Genomic DNA, 16,017 nt, shown 5'->3' with positions numbered 1-16,017 from the left:
GCCTGTTCTGCTTTCCGCTCTGTCCCTGGTGAATTATCTCACCCTCTGCATCTCTGGCCTGTACCCCAGTTCTGTATGAATAAATAAATAAATCTAAAAAAAAAAGAAGCAGAGGCCTTCAGGACGAAACCTGTGTGACTTTATCTTGGTATATGCAGGGTCAAAATATACCTTGACTGTGCTGGACCACAGGAAGACAAAACGTAGACAGCCTTTCTCAGACAGCCAGAGGAGGCCCAGACTAGAAGTGACCATCTAAAAACAGCCTGATCTAACATCTCTAGCAGCCTGGAAGTATTTATATCTTGAGAAGCTCACATGTGATATACTTGGCAATAGCTGTAGGACACTGGTTCTTCCCCCTCCCCTCAGACACACTCAGGGCAGCAGAGAGAACATAGAGACTCACAAATGAGCTTCCTTTGTAGGGCACTAGCTGCTTTGAAATCCTTCATTAAATCTTTTTCACAAATAAATTGCCCAATGTCCATGGAGAATATTTTCTTCTTCTAATCATATGCAGCTTGAATTGACTCTAGAGTTGCAGTGTGGAGGGATTGGCGTGGAGGGCCTTGGCAAGGGGGGTCGGCAGACCTTCAGAAGCTCAGCCCTTGTGCTCTCTTTTGAGTGCATGTAACAAAAGGAGGCCCTGAAGAGAGCAATTGGGGTGAGCTTATAATTTGTGATGAGTTCAGCACCTGTCACGACTACTGATTTTTGAAACAGTGAAAGTTAATTATGCATCTTACTTACTGGTTTGGTATTGGTTCTAGAAGCAAAATCACAGAGTGCAACACGCCTCACATAGACTGTTGAGCTATTCTAGATTAATAGTTTAAATAAAATGTCAAGTATCTGATTGCCATGGAAACATTAATGCAAAGTGGACCCTGTAGCACTTCATGCTGTAGAATTACAATGATATGAATTACCTTAGTCTCAAGACACCTTCTGAAATGGCCAGAGCTGTATCCCTGAAAAATGAGTCATTCATGCACAAAGGACAAAATCACGTGGAATGTTCCCACTCAGTCATGTCACCGTGCACAGAGATATGAGTTGGACAAATGTCAGTTTCTTTCAAAGAGCAGGAACAGGTAATGCAGGCAAACCTGACTGTGGTGTGGCCTTCACTTACTGGGAAGGAACCACTGCTAATGGTCTCCAGTACTGGGGAGGGGGACCCATGAAGGGTGCCAGTCACCTGGGGTGAAGCTGAAGAAGGGGCAGCAAGCACACCGGGCCTGCTCTAGGACCTCTCTATGGAACACATGTTCAGATTGCCTCCCCCAGCCTGATTATCAGAGCACTGCTGATTATGTTATGCAAATCACGGAGATGGATTTCATATTTCCCCCAGCCAGGCTTTGCACAGCTTTGCATTTATTATCTGCCTTTAAAAATACAGAGTCCGCAGAGAAGGGGAATGGCTCATTTTTATTTGTTCGCCAGCAGAGTTGGCACAGACCTGTCAAGCAATCATCCTGGGCTGTGATCTGCAAAGCTGCCCTTTGTTGTTCGAGTCCCCCACCCCCTAGATTGTTTACAAGAGACACACAGACATCTGCACGCCTCAAAACAAGTTATTTCCTGATTCGGCAAAACTTGTCAGCCTAGGTGATGAAAATGTTACAGCATTTGCTGACAAGCCATCAGATAAACTTGGAGTTAAGTCCCTAGCACCTTGTCCTCATGCACAGATCAGGATGGTAAACACTTAGCAGTTCTGGTTCTAGATGATTGTGCAATCAACCATCTGCACCTTTGCACTTAAGATTATGCCTTCCACTCATTGGTGTTGGCCTGCCACAATTCCCTCCTTTTGGAAAGATAAGGTTTTAGCTTGTTTTTGCTATATTACCAATGAATCACAACAGTGTCTTTATTTTAGATAAAAGTCTTTAGTTTCCACAGTGGAAATATGTCTGAACCACCTATCATGGTAAGATGTTTCTTTTTCCTACTGTAGCTGTGAAAGCCAAGAAAACAGTATAGCTTTCTATTAATTTCTCCTCCCCACACACTCTTCCTCATTCTGCGCCATCTCACCCCAGCAAGAATATGACTTGTGTAAAATGAGCGACTAGAAATGAATGGGGCAGGGATCCACTTATCCAGAGGAATTTGTATGATAATGTCTCCTGATTTACTGGCTCTGGCTTAGCAATGGTCAGAGCTCATCAAAGTAGGAGGGAAATGGCCTCCTGTCACAAGTTGGGAAGAATCCACAGATCTTTGTCAAGTGAAAATAAAAGTTATAACTCTAGAAACTTTTATTAAATTCAAGATTTATAATCCAGTTTTGCAAATAGTTACTCGCCATGTTTAGCCTCTGATAAAACATGATTATCTAGACATGTGGCATAGAAAACTGATATAGATGAGTAGCTATGCACTTACCATCATATGTATACACGTGTGTGTTTCCTAATCAATCGTTGCTCACAGTTGTGTTGAGTGTCTATAAGTGTGTAAAGCACTAGGATTTACAGATGAATCTAAACTGATTGCTAGTGACCCAGTTAATAGTTGATTCCACTATGAGCCAGGAAACTTATAGATATCTTTTATTATTTTATAAACTCTACAAAGGGGATGTTACCTCCATTTTTCAGATGAGAAAAGCAAGACAGAGACTCAGAGTATTTGACAATTCAAGTTGTAATGTGATATAGCTCAAAATTAAATAAAGTTCTATGCTGACTCACAGTGCATGCATATACATCAATAAGGAGGCTTCTAGTCCTCAGGGGCTGCAAGCCCAGTGCAAAATGGTTTGAGCAGTAAAGGGAATCTATTATCCCACAGAACGATAACAACAGTAACAACAGCAAGATAATTTGTCTTCAGTGGAAGCTTTTTTCAGCAGTTTATATATCAAAGGCATGATTGCTTGCCTTCTGACCACTCCTGTTAAGAGGGATCTGTGGGGCCTAACAGCTCTGTTCCAGTGCTTCCAGATGCTATATCTTCAACATACCAACCAGGAAAGAAAGAGAATAGAGAAGTTCATCTGTCCTAAACTTCTAACGAATAGTTTATGTTAAGTCATGGAGTCTGATGGGACTAGAATTGCAGCTGCACATCACTCCCTTAGCCAGAGGAATGGTCCAACCATGGCTATCTCTAAAATGGGAAGCATCAGTCCTACCCAAACCATGTGGTTAGGAATGGCGAGGAAAAAACGTCCCCCCACTAAGCTACTTCCAAGCAACACCACCAAACCCAAATTTCCTGCTTACAGTTCTGTTAAGGAATATGTAACAAAGAAAAGACACAATGGATTTAAGATCTTATAAAAAGTAAAAATCAAGCACAAATAGCAAACAAGAGGAAAGAAAGCAATGTAAGAAATCATTTGTCAAATAAGAAATAATTTGTCAAATAAGAAATAAAGGCAGTGTCCTACAGCAGAAAATTTGAGCAGCTTATTTGTTCTTACTGTTTTTTTTTGTTTTTGTTTTTGTTTTTTTTAAGTAGAAAATAGCTAAGAGTTGAAAGCGACAAGCTGAAGTACAAAAGTAGGGAAGTCAATCATCTGAGGGGGAAGAAGAACAATGTGCATATTCCTTCCAGTGTTGCAATAAGGAAATTATTTTGGTGAGACCAAGTGATAGGAAGCAAAAGGCTGAACACTCTAGGTTTTCTAATAATACAAAAAATCAAACTGTTGCAGGTTTTTTAACTGAAAATTAGCATGGTGAAGGGCCATTTGAAGATTTTTTTACAATGTTCTGTATGCTATGGGCTAGAAAGAAGCAGTGCTCAGGCTAAGAAGACGCACACAAGAAAAAGTAGCTACTACCAGGGAGGTGAGGTCATTGTGTTAAGCATGTACCATGGGTCTGGCTGCATGCTAGGTACAAGCTAAAAGCACACAAACATAGATCTTGTCCTCAAGGAACTCCAGGCTAAAAGTATAGCTATATATGTCAGTATCAATTGCAATTCATCATGGAAGGTAGTAATAGATTAATGAGAAAAGTACCATGATGCATAAGAACAACTGATCTGGAGAAATAGGAAGTGTTCATATGATTTTTTTTTAAGATGTATTTATTTGTGCATACAGAACTGGGGTACAGGCCAGAGGCTCAGGGGCGGCGAGAGGCTTCACCACAGAGTGGGGAACAGAACAGGCAGATCAACGAAGTACACTGCTGAGGGGAGCAGCGGGTGGGTCAGGAGAGGTCTGCCGCGCCATGTGGTCACCTCCAGGGCAGGCGGGAATTGAACCCATGCGGAAGTGGCTTAAGCTTCTTAGTGCTGTGCTTTAACCAGCTGTGCCACCAGGGAGGGCCTGATGTGGTTTTTTAATGGAGGCAACAGTGATGAGAATTAGTATAGCGGAATGTGAATGTTGTGTCTTTACTACTGTGTTTCAGGGAAGGGTAGTTGATTTGAAAAGTGGGGAGGGAAATGAGAAGAAGGAAGGAAGGGGAAAGGAAGTGAAGAAAAGGGCAAGGAGGAAAGAAGAAAGGCAGGAAGGAGGGAGGGAGGAAAGGAAGAAAATGCCAGTTTTTCTTACCTGGTTGCATTTAAGAGTACAACTCTTTCCTTTTCCTTTTTTTTAATAGGTGTGGTCTTAAAATGTCACTAACAGTAGCAGAAAATGAGAGGAATAAGTTAGCACTTACCAGTAAAATTATCAAAAGAATGTGGCTGGTTGGGGTATTGTAGTAGAATTTAATTTTAAACATTCCCTATCTTTCCACCTGTGAGTTGTGATATATAGTAATTCCTGATAAAATTCATGGTATCATATAGAGGAAAGGGATTTTTTTTTTAAGTAAATCTTTGATCTAATACTCAGTGCAGAAGGCATAGGTCAGTTAATGACATTATTTTCCCACTAACTGATACTCTGCCAAGACACTAATATATGCATATTAGAAAAAGGGAGGGTGACAAACTATTGTTTCAACCTTGTAAAAGTATGCATTATAGAGAAACAATTTCAGACATCAGTAGTTATAACTGAGACATTTTCTGTGCTATGATTTGGAAATGTCACCTTGTCAGAAATTCTGGAATATGGATCAGGGGTGAAGGATAGCAGGTTAGCAACAATTTTTTTTTTGAACCTGAGAAGTGTCATTCCTTAGCTCTGGAGCAATTCTATTCCTAAAGGTATTCATTCACTATAAAATATTAGTAAGAAATATACATACAGTGTTTATATCCTACAAAACCCTTCACTAATTAATATAACATTAAATCAGTGCCAGTTATACTGTTTCATCTCATGTTTTGTGACTGGCATTGCAAACTTTCTATTTCCTTCCTTCCACAACGCAGTTTTGTTCCACTATTCATTAAAATAGTCTCCTCTGAAATTTGGGAGAAATTAAATGTTATATCCACATTCATACCAAATTAATTAATCATGATTAATGTTCCTACAATGAATACAAAAGGAATTAATCATGATTAGCAACATATTGAAATGTGCAATTCAGAATTTGATGTTTCCCTTCTTAGCATGTGCTGTAGAAAACTTGAAAGATATCTGTAAGCTTCTGCTTCTTTGTGTCTTCTATTGTTAGAACTGTTCTAAGTCATTGATGAAGGCTTGTGTTAATAATTAAAAAATTGAAAAGAGTTGGTGAATTTTCTTCTCCTGGGACTTGCAGTAACTGACTCTTTTATAAGAATGACCATCACAAGTTCTTAGACTGGGGATTAGTACATGACAGCCCATGAGTCAAAGGTGGCCCTTTTCCTTTCACTGTCATTTATTTATCTATGGATGTTTAAGTGCAACTATGGCTGAGTAGAAAAGTTACAACAGAGAATCATTATACGACTCATAAAAACTTTAAATATGTACTCTCTAGTCCTTTCTAGAAAAAAATAACTGCCACTCCTGCTGTAGGTGGGCATAAGGGAATAGATTTCCCACATTCTTTTGATTACCTCAGCTATTTGTGGGTAAGAACATTTGATGACTTTAATTGAAATTTCCTTGAAGACAATGATTCTGAATTTGCCTTCCATGTCAAGTACTGTGAGCAATATTATGTTTGTTACATAATGGGTCCTCGTTATGATATGGTTGAATGAATGAATGAATGAATGAATGTATTTCTTAATAGGGCATTATCCTATTTGAATGCCTAAACTATGTATATAGAAAAGGGTTATTACTGTTCTATCGATAACTATAGTTCTACAGCATTCACATTTGCACTTTATTCAGAAAACACACATGGTGACGACTATGTTCTAAGCATATGTACTTTGCAAATAGTGAGCAATGTAATCTTTATGCAATCCTTTGTTATAAAGTTTCAGATGAGTAGAGATAGGAAGTGAATGGATCAAGAACACACATCTATACAAGCTTCAGAATCTGTCTTCTCCTACTGTACTGTGTTGAATTGTATTTTGTATAAGAAGAAGCATTATTTTTAATGATTGATCCTCTACTTTGCATAATGAAGATGATCCTTTGATCTCATCTGGTTTCCTTTGTTTCTTCATGTGGGAAAGGATCCTGTGGAAGATGGTATGTTAGTACTTGGTGATCTAAAAGCTCTTTTTCACAGCTTGCTCATTTCTAGTCAAAAGAAATCCTGTTGGAAAATGCTTATATCCCTCAGGAAGTTGACTATGTCCAATTAAATTCTGATATGAGATTTTCAAGATTAGATAGGTTCATTTTGGATATTCATTAAACTTATCTTTTTGATTTACTTTAAAATCAATTTGAAAGTTTAAATTAAGTGAAGAAAACATAAAACTATATGATTTCCTTTATCATCCAATTCTAGGCAGTAAGCATCAGAGAGGTAGCAAAATTTAGTAGGAAAAAAAATCCTGAAATATAGTAGGTGCTTCACCCCTATGGGCACCAACAGTCAAGGTTGGTAATGAGAAGGAACTGAGGCTGTCTGAATTTAGGGGATCAGCTAATTTCAAAATATCATGGCTGCTTGGATGGGGACTACCACTAAACCACTACTAGTCATTCCCAAGGCCCTAGCACGCCCTTAGCACAAAGAGCTGTTCTTTGTTGTGAATATACATCCAGCTACATCAATAATTTTTAAAAGGCTTAAATACAGGGTCTCTCTCTCTCCCTCTTTATTTCCCTCTCTTTCACACACACACACACACACACACACACACACACACAGATGTAGATATTAACAACAATGACACTCTTACCACTTTGTTCTCTGTATTTTCCCTATTAATAGAATATTTCAAGAATATTTCTTTTTCTCACTCATTTTCAGGTAACTACAAAGTGACTTTTTTTTTTAACAATTGGTTGTAATTTTAACAAATATCTTTTTCATTGATTTGACAAAAAGTCAGGTGCTTATGATAAACTTCAAACCATTATTTTTCAGAAGGGGTTAACCTTACATGGACTAATCCTCACAAGTCAATGAGAGTCAATAAGTTTGTCCTAAAGAGGTTTTTATAATATGAGGAAATTCCTGCATTCACTGCTTTATTTGATAGAGTGCAAGCATTCATTTAATATCAAATATCTGAAAGCAAGGAGGAAAGAAGGGAAACCACACATGTATTAGATGTCTAATTGTAATTCTTAGTGAAGAATTAAAAAAAATTCAAATGTGTGTCTCATTTGACTTTTTCTATTTGTCATTGGATTATATCTTGTTATATCTTCTTTCATTATTCAACACAAATGTTTTGAGCTTCTGCTAGGTGCCAAGTAATGTGCAGACGGAGCATATATCAATAGCCACCTTCTGGAAGCATAAAAGCATTGTTCTTTCAGAAATTATGATCTATCTAATTTTGGCAGTATCTCATGTATCAATATTTTTATCTTCCCTCCTAAGTGAATACAATGAAACATTTTAAAATTGTTTTATAGAAAGTGTTTTACTTCAATGAAAAAATCAATTCAGAAATTTTGTAGATTTTGAGAGTAATGACCCCTAGTGAATCATGCTCTTTGTAAAGTTTGCTATTGCTCCTCCTAGACTTTAAATCTGGGAAAAATATTTGATTTTCATTGACCTGAAAGTGACAGGGAAAATGGTGAACAAATTTTGAAGATCATGGCAGGTCTTACTGCTTTCTCTTTCACTGTGTTAGAATCCTAGGATTGTATCAGGCAGTGAAGAAGATTTGACTTGTGAAGGAGGTCATCCTGGACCACCCAGCCCTCATGCAGTTGTTAAGAGACTGCCTCCTACCACCCACCCACACCCACACCCACACACACAAATCCAGCACAAAAAAATGCCCAGCAACCTTCAGAATTGTGAGAAATAAAACATTATTTTCTTGAGTTACTACATATATGGGTGGTTTCTTAAGTAGCAATGTGTATTTGGAAGAGGAAACATTTATTAAACACCTGTTACTGCTAAATTCACCATTCCTGGATTCAGATTCTCTGACCAGATTGCATTTCTTCACATATGTTTCCAGTTGGACATCTCCCAAAATTGGGTAAAATTTACTTACCTGATGATTTAAGTTTTTCCAATGAAGGTACTGGAAGTTCTTTAGTGTTCTCTTTGTATTTATCCCTTTTTCTTTGAAAATAATCAAATATTTTTAGATATAAGTTTAGAGTTACTTGGGAGAAAATGCTAGCTTATTTTTCCTAGGTATCTAGAGAGAAGGAACCCAGAATGGAATGGAATTGGCCAAAACCCGAGGAATGACATTGTAACTTCAAATGTTACTTGAAAAGAACATTTGTGAGTCTCTGTGCCAGGTCCTGTTTCTAACAATCAGGCTACTTGTGTATTCCATGTTTCTCCCTTGCCCAACATAAATCACAAATGGCTGTAAAGAATTTGTATTTTAATAAAAGCCAAAAAAGGTTTGACAAAGAAGGATTTCATGCACTGTTAAATGATTTGCATAACAAGAACACAAAAATACAAAAGAAAAAAGTTTTAAAATACACAAAACAGAAATGATAAACACTTTTTAAGCTTTCCCCAACAAATGTGCATGTGTGTGTGTCTATATATACACATATGCCTAGGCATATATAAATTCAGGAGATCCAATAACTCTGTCGCTGTCTTCAAGACAGTCAATCAAAGGTAATTTCTGGGGCAGCCGCTCTGTCCTTTCCTACAAGAATTTATGATCAGAAAGGAATCTATGCATCCTGGAGCACCTGGCAGAGTAGTTGTGAGCATCAGAAACCCACAGAATTATCCCTATCCATGCTGGAGTAAAGGTCATATTGTTTCCTTTGGGTAAAGCCCTGAAGGTTTTCTTGACTGCTGTTTTATGTCCTGTTTTGCTTTGAGGCACAACCATTATTTCCTTCCTGTCTGCCTTGGAAAGGAGAGTAGGACATCTACATAAACCAGAATCCTCAAGTCCATGAGATACATGTGAAGCATGTTCTTTCTTGTCATTTGCATGGGGTGGGGGGTGAGCTAAAAATAGCATCCCTAGCCCTTCTCCCCATCTGCACTTTTGTCTGACAGGTATAAACCTATTAAACAATACCTCAAATCGTCTCAGGAAATTAGACTCATTTTTCTAAAATTGAAAAGATCCACCCAATCTTGGCTTATTATATAGCAAATTGATAGGCATATTCGTATCACACTTTTTCTTATTCAGCAAGGAGAAAAACTCAAGGTTCATTACATTTTCAGTTAGTGGTTATTAGAAATCTGCAGGACAATTAAAATAATTTGAAACATTACATTATAAAAAGAGAACATCATTTTCAAGCATGATCTTTTAGAATTGGCACTGTTGACTTGAATTGCATCTCAGAACTTAATACATCCAGCCCGAAGGTAAATATTGTTAAGCAAGCTTGAACTAAGCTTAACAGAGTTTAACATGCTCAGTTATAATATTTGTTTAAGAAGAATTATTTCTAGCTCTTCTTACAGATATGTATTTGCTACAACTCTTTAGAGCTTTGCTTCTTAGATGCAATCACTACCCTGAATAAAATGTTGGTTACTCTGCCTGGGAGGAAGTGTGAATGCTTTTGCCTTTACTATGAGGATAACTGGGAAAATATTTTATCTTGGTAATTTGTGTGAGTCATATTTTATGGGATGAATTTATTTTTCAGTCTTTTCAAGGCCAATATAAGTAAATATTATAAGCCAATGTAAGTAAATATGATAACTATTGTTTGGATGAATCCAGTGAACTTATCACACATAAGTTCACACAATGTGATAAGTTCACTGGATTCATACAAACAATAGTAATTTATGGTCACCATATGTGTCAAAAAGATGAGAAGGAAACTGAGTTATCTTCAAGTACATAATATATCATTCTGCACATAACATTGACTAGATGTTCTCCATCTTCTCTCAAATAGAGTGTATTTATTTTAGGCTATTCAAGTTACACCTTCTTCCTGATAATGAGCTGTTGAGCACTGAATTAGTTAGTAAGAAAATGTTTGTTCTCCTTTGTAATACAATGTAAAATATTGCTCCTTCTCATTCTCTTCATTTGCCTATTTGATCTGTATCAAAAGTTCTGTTGGAGAGATACTACTTAGGAAGGATTATTTGCAGAACACAAAGTTCATTATGAAGAAATGTTTCCAGATTGTCCAGTTCCCTTGGGAATTAAGCTCTGGAAAGGGGCATATTTAGGGTGTGTGCAATTGCAACTACCCTCTGCCTCTGTAGAACTGTCTCACTAAATAAATTTGGTGTTATCCTTTGAAGTGATAACACCAAATTACATAAGAAATCAGTGTCATAGCCGTATCTATTGCAAGGATTCTATCCAAATAATTGTTTTCTGCTCTCCATAGTCTACTCTTTTGGGGGCCCTAGAGAAGAATGACTCCTAGATACTGGTGAGCAGGGTAGTTCCACCTCCTGTAGTAATTAGCATATGTTAAATAGAAGCAGTGATTGTATAAATGCAGCATTGGTCATTTTGTGCAGAGAAATGGAAAATGTAGATCTAATCTTGCAGTGATCTGTATGCAGATAATATATATTCCAGCAAACTTCCCAGTTTAATTTTATATCTCTATTCATATTATTCCCTATCTCTTCATTCTTACTTTTAAATCTTACCATTTTATAATGACTTCAATAATGCTGTTCTTCTTATAAGAATTTTCATCTATTGTGTACATACTATCTGCAAGGATATATGCTAGGAGCTCAATATATAGCACTTTAATTCAAATAAAATTCTAACAATTATTATCTCCTTTTATTTATAGAAGGAAACAAAAGGTGGTTGCATTTTAGTATTTCATCTAACTACTAGGGAATGAATTGAGATTCATTAAAGATAAACTCTCAAGAAAAACAAACATGTGGATAGCAGAATCTATAGATCAATCACTACAGAACACACCTTATATGATTTATCTTAATTAAAATCAGAAAGCCCTATGTCATAGCTACTATAATAACTATTATTATTAGCACTGCTTCCTAATAAAGATGATGATCTTAATTGTAATGATGAGGAAGTTGATAGAGGAGGAGATTAAGTCATTTTCTAAGTTGCAAGGTCATTGTGGAACTAGGTTGTGGAGCCAGGTAGCTTACCTTCAGATTGCAGGGTAGAAAAAACATCATCCTGTTAGTATTGTTTATATTCTTGGAAGAGGTGGGGGGAGGGTGTGGGTATTTAAAAATAAGTATATATCCAGGTTCATACACACATATATGCTATTTTAGTCTCTAATGCTAAAATAATTTTGCTTGATGCTAAGTTCAAGAGAATTCCTTTTTGTAAAGGATTAGGCAGTAGACCCTTCAGTCTGGGGAAGGGCTAGATGACTCTTAAAATTTCCTTCTGCCCCAAGTCATTTGGGTCAAATGTTACTTAAAGGAAGAGACATGCAAATTGTTCTGTGTTGTCATGAATCTGAACTGTTCATTCTTGGCTTGTTAGTGATCCTCAGGCTTTCACGACTCTCAAAGCCAGAGAACTTTAGTGTTGCTGGTGTGCCTTTTCTTTAACCAAGAAGATTTTGTTTCCCTTACAATGAAATCTGCGCTGCTCTTTGTCCACACCCCTCCCCATCAGTGTCTTAGCTTTGGGATGGCTACCTTTTGACACCTTGGTTTTCAGGTTGTGAACTTTTACTGTCTGTGTGCAGCTCTGAGTCTGAGAATGCACGGGGACACCTGGTTCCTGCGGATCTGCAGAGAATGACCTGGGTAGGAGTTTCTGCTCGCAAATCTAGAGTGGGTCAAGAGAGTAGCACAAGGTAGTAACATCTGACTGAATTTGTACTTTAGGTTGCAACTAAATCTGAACCCGGTTAAGATAAAAAATGTAATTTATAAAACCATCAATAATATGGACTGCCAAAATGAATGAATTTAGGATTTTGTTGATTCCATAACACACTTCTGCTTTCTTCCCCAAATGTTCCACGTACTCAGTCAACCACAAAGGGACCCAGAGTCCCTTATCAAAAGAGGAAGAAGTGATTTCCCTTTGTGTTTCCTCATGTGTTTATTTGTTGACATGAGAAAGAGAGTGGGTATAATGAATCAGTAGCAATACTTTCCGGATGTGGATAGAACATTAGAAGATAAATGAGTTCCTTAGGACAAATAATTAGGATTTGATCTGGTTCTTTGGAATCTGCCACATCACAAGGACATAAAATGTTCAGTTTGTTTGGTGGGGACTTCCTTTTTATCATCTGCAGAGGGTGCAGTCAGAAAAATTGTCTTTGAGGTAGTCCATACTTTCCAGCACTAAGGAAGGAGTGGGTCTTCTGGAAAACCAGAGATCCTCTTCAAGCACTGACTTCTCTATTACTCTCAAAAGTCAAGGAGTGTGGTTCTGTCAGCATCTATAATGTGTCTCCCCAATGTGATACTCTGACTGGGAGCCATATGCTTTATTATGGTAAAGACAAAAATTGCCCATCACCACTCTGCTCTCTGTGAAATAATTGATAATGTTTCATTTGTTGCCACCACATAATGGCTTACAAGATCACATGGAGTTGACTATTTACCATGAAAGGCAATATCACATATATAGCACACTGGCTACGAGTCGGGACTGCAGATGAAGACTGCCTGGGTTCACCTCTAATTCCCACTGCTATCTTGGCAACTTTCTTAAGCTCCCTGCACTGCAATTTCCTCAGAACAGCACTGACCTCATAAAGATGTAAGAATTCGATCTGTGCCTTGTGCATAAACCACTGAGAAGTGTAGTAAGTGCCACATTCCTGGTAGCTGTTACTATCACCAACAAGTCTTCACATAAGAATCCTTTGAGTGCTGACCTCATTTCCATTCTCACTGCTTTTGCCTCCTGCAGGTCCTCATCACCCATCCATCTAGGATAATTGCCTTCAAACTGCCCTCTCCATCCTTCCTCCTTTCGAATCAATCTTCCATGCAGATTCCTTGTTAATCTTTCTAAAATGATACTTCCACTTCTTCCAATCAAGTTCACTATCTTCAGGGTAAAGTTACTTTTCTCCGTTTCACTACATGATTGTATGATTTTCCCCTGCCAATGGTCAACTTATATTTGTAACCATTTCTTGCTTTCTCTGCACAGCAGGAGTGCCTGTTTCCTTCCTGGTCAAGGAAAAGTGGAGAGAGAGAGGAAGCATTTGAAAGAAAGAGGGAGCAAGTGGGTATTCGTAGTTTTTTTACTCACTAAATCAAGATTTGTGAGGTTGATTCTAAGAAAAACCTGGCTATGAGAATGTTGATGCCTAGAACCAGGTCACTTCAGGGGTGTTGGTGGAGTGTCAGAGGGTGGTGGTGCCACAACTCCCCGGGCACATTTGTTGCTTCTGCACCACCCTGGGTCATGAACTGTGGACTTGAGTGGCAGGTGATGGGTCAGCAGCTTTACTGAATGCTTTCTAGCACGGTGAGAGGTAACCACATTAGCTGCCATTATAACTTGGCCTGCATTTTACATTAACATAAAACAATTTATAGCTTTAGAAATATTAAACAGGAGTGAAAGCAAGCACTGCATTCCTAATGGGCTTACATTTCTTTTCTTTCCTCCTCTTTACATTGGCTAGCTAAAACAGAAATGATTTTCTCTTTCTGGTGAAGCATAATGGATTCATTTCCAAGCTGCACTGTGCCATAGATCCTAATGGAATCTTTGTATTGGGAGCAGCAAAGATATCAATATTATATTGATCTCATTTCTCATCCACAAAATGTGTAGGTGATTGCTACATATTACATCGCTGTGTGTATTTCAGAAATGTTTGTTGTTGGCAGAGATTCCTCTCTATGCTTCTTGCTTGTCTTATTCTGCTCCCCATGAAACTGATCAGGTTGCCAAGTTCTTACTGACATCAAAGCAGGCTCTAGGCTCAGATCTTCTCTGTGGGACACAGAGGAAGAGGAGCAATAGCTATTGCTCAGAGAACACTTCTCTGACAGAGTTCTAAGTAAATTCTTGGGCTTATCTGACAGTTTTTCACTGGCCAAACTCCTAGTGAAGTCAGATATTACAACTGACGTCAATTGGCTTACAGCCAGCTGCTGGGTGATGCTGGGCAAGATCTCAGGGCAACAGATTCACCCCCCCCCCCATCTTGATTTTTATAGTTCCGTTTTGCATGATGTTCTTTCAAGTAGCAATAAAACAGTAAACAGACAAAGCAAAGCCACCCATGCAAACATTCCTTTCTCCTGATTCCAAATGAATATGCCAGCCCTCACAAAGGTTAATTAATAGCACAACAGAGATTCTGATTTTTTTTTTTTTTGACAGCCTGTAGAATCGGGCACTTGTTGTTCTGTGCTCATTCACCACCTATTTCTTTGCTTTTAATCTTCACATCTGAGCAAAAATGCTTGATTCTCTTCATATCCTCTATATGGAGATACAGGCAAGACTGAGGCTGGTGAAAATGTGAAGTGGGTGACCTTCAAACTTTTGTGCCTAAATTTCCCCACATTTGGATACATTTCTTTGGACTTTGGAATTCACCCTTATTTTTCTCAGGCATCCACTGACTCATTGTCCCCTGGTTTCTCAAGCTTGCCAGTGATAATCAACAAGTCTTATACTGCTAAACACATCTTTCACAATCACCAGAGTACTTCTTCTCAAACTCACTGATAAGAGATATTCTCACATTCTTGCCAATTCACTGTAAGTTTGTATTTAAAAAGATCTACTTAGGAAAACATCTGTAGGTGAGGCAAGGTCTTGAGATGCATCACACAGAGACAAGGACATATCATAGCTTATACCATATCACGGACATACAGACATACACATTGGGAAAGATAACCTACACCCTGTAGGATTTGGCTTTGCTGGGAGAGGCGATCAGGTTTTTATCTGAAATCTACCCATGACGTTGATGTATTTTCTTATTTTCAGTGGAAGCAGGGAGTTCACTCCCCCTGGAAATTATTAGAATCCTTCCATAAGGGATGTTCTCCTTGGCTACACTGTGGAGAGGAAAATATAAAGCCTTCTTTACCTTGTTTATTCAGCAGATCCTTTGGTGTCTGTTTATAATGAACATCACCAATGCTTTAAAACATTATTAATATATTTGGACAAACATGGAAGCAGCCCAAATGCCCAAAAGTAGATGACTGGATTAAAAAGATGTGGTACATATATACAATGGAATATTACTCAGCAACCAAAACAAAAAAAAAGAAACACATGTCTTTTGCAGCAATTTGGATGAAACTGGAAAAGATCATGCTTTGAGATAAGCCAGAAAGAGAAAGAAAAATACCTGATGGTTTCGCTCATAGCAGGAGTATAATGGGCCAGGTGAGAAAGTAATAAGAATAATGAACAGCCATATACCAGAGAGATTTTGTGGGGGTGGAGTGGGGAACGGGATTAAAAATGGGGGTGGGGGAGGAAAGTGAACGGGACTATGGTGATGGCACACAGGTGACTGGGTGATGGGACACCCACGGGGATTACAATTGAGATAAAAAAAATGTACAAAGTGATGTAAAATATTATTAATATTTTTATCTCTTTATACACTTAATGGTGTGTAGGTGGTATCATCACATGGATTTAGAGTTTTGTGAGGTCATTGGAATCTCCTATTCAGCCTGG

This window comes from Condylura cristata, unplaced genomic scaffold (genome assembly GCF_000260355.1).
Source record: "Condylura cristata isolate star-nosed mole 26May11 unplaced genomic scaffold, ConCri1.0 scaffold00013, whole genome shotgun sequence".
NCBI lineage: Eukaryota > Metazoa > Chordata > Mammalia > Eulipotyphla > Talpidae > Condylura > Condylura cristata.
The sequence above is the reverse complement of the archived record's forward strand: the minus strand, read 5'-3'. Positions refer to the sequence as shown.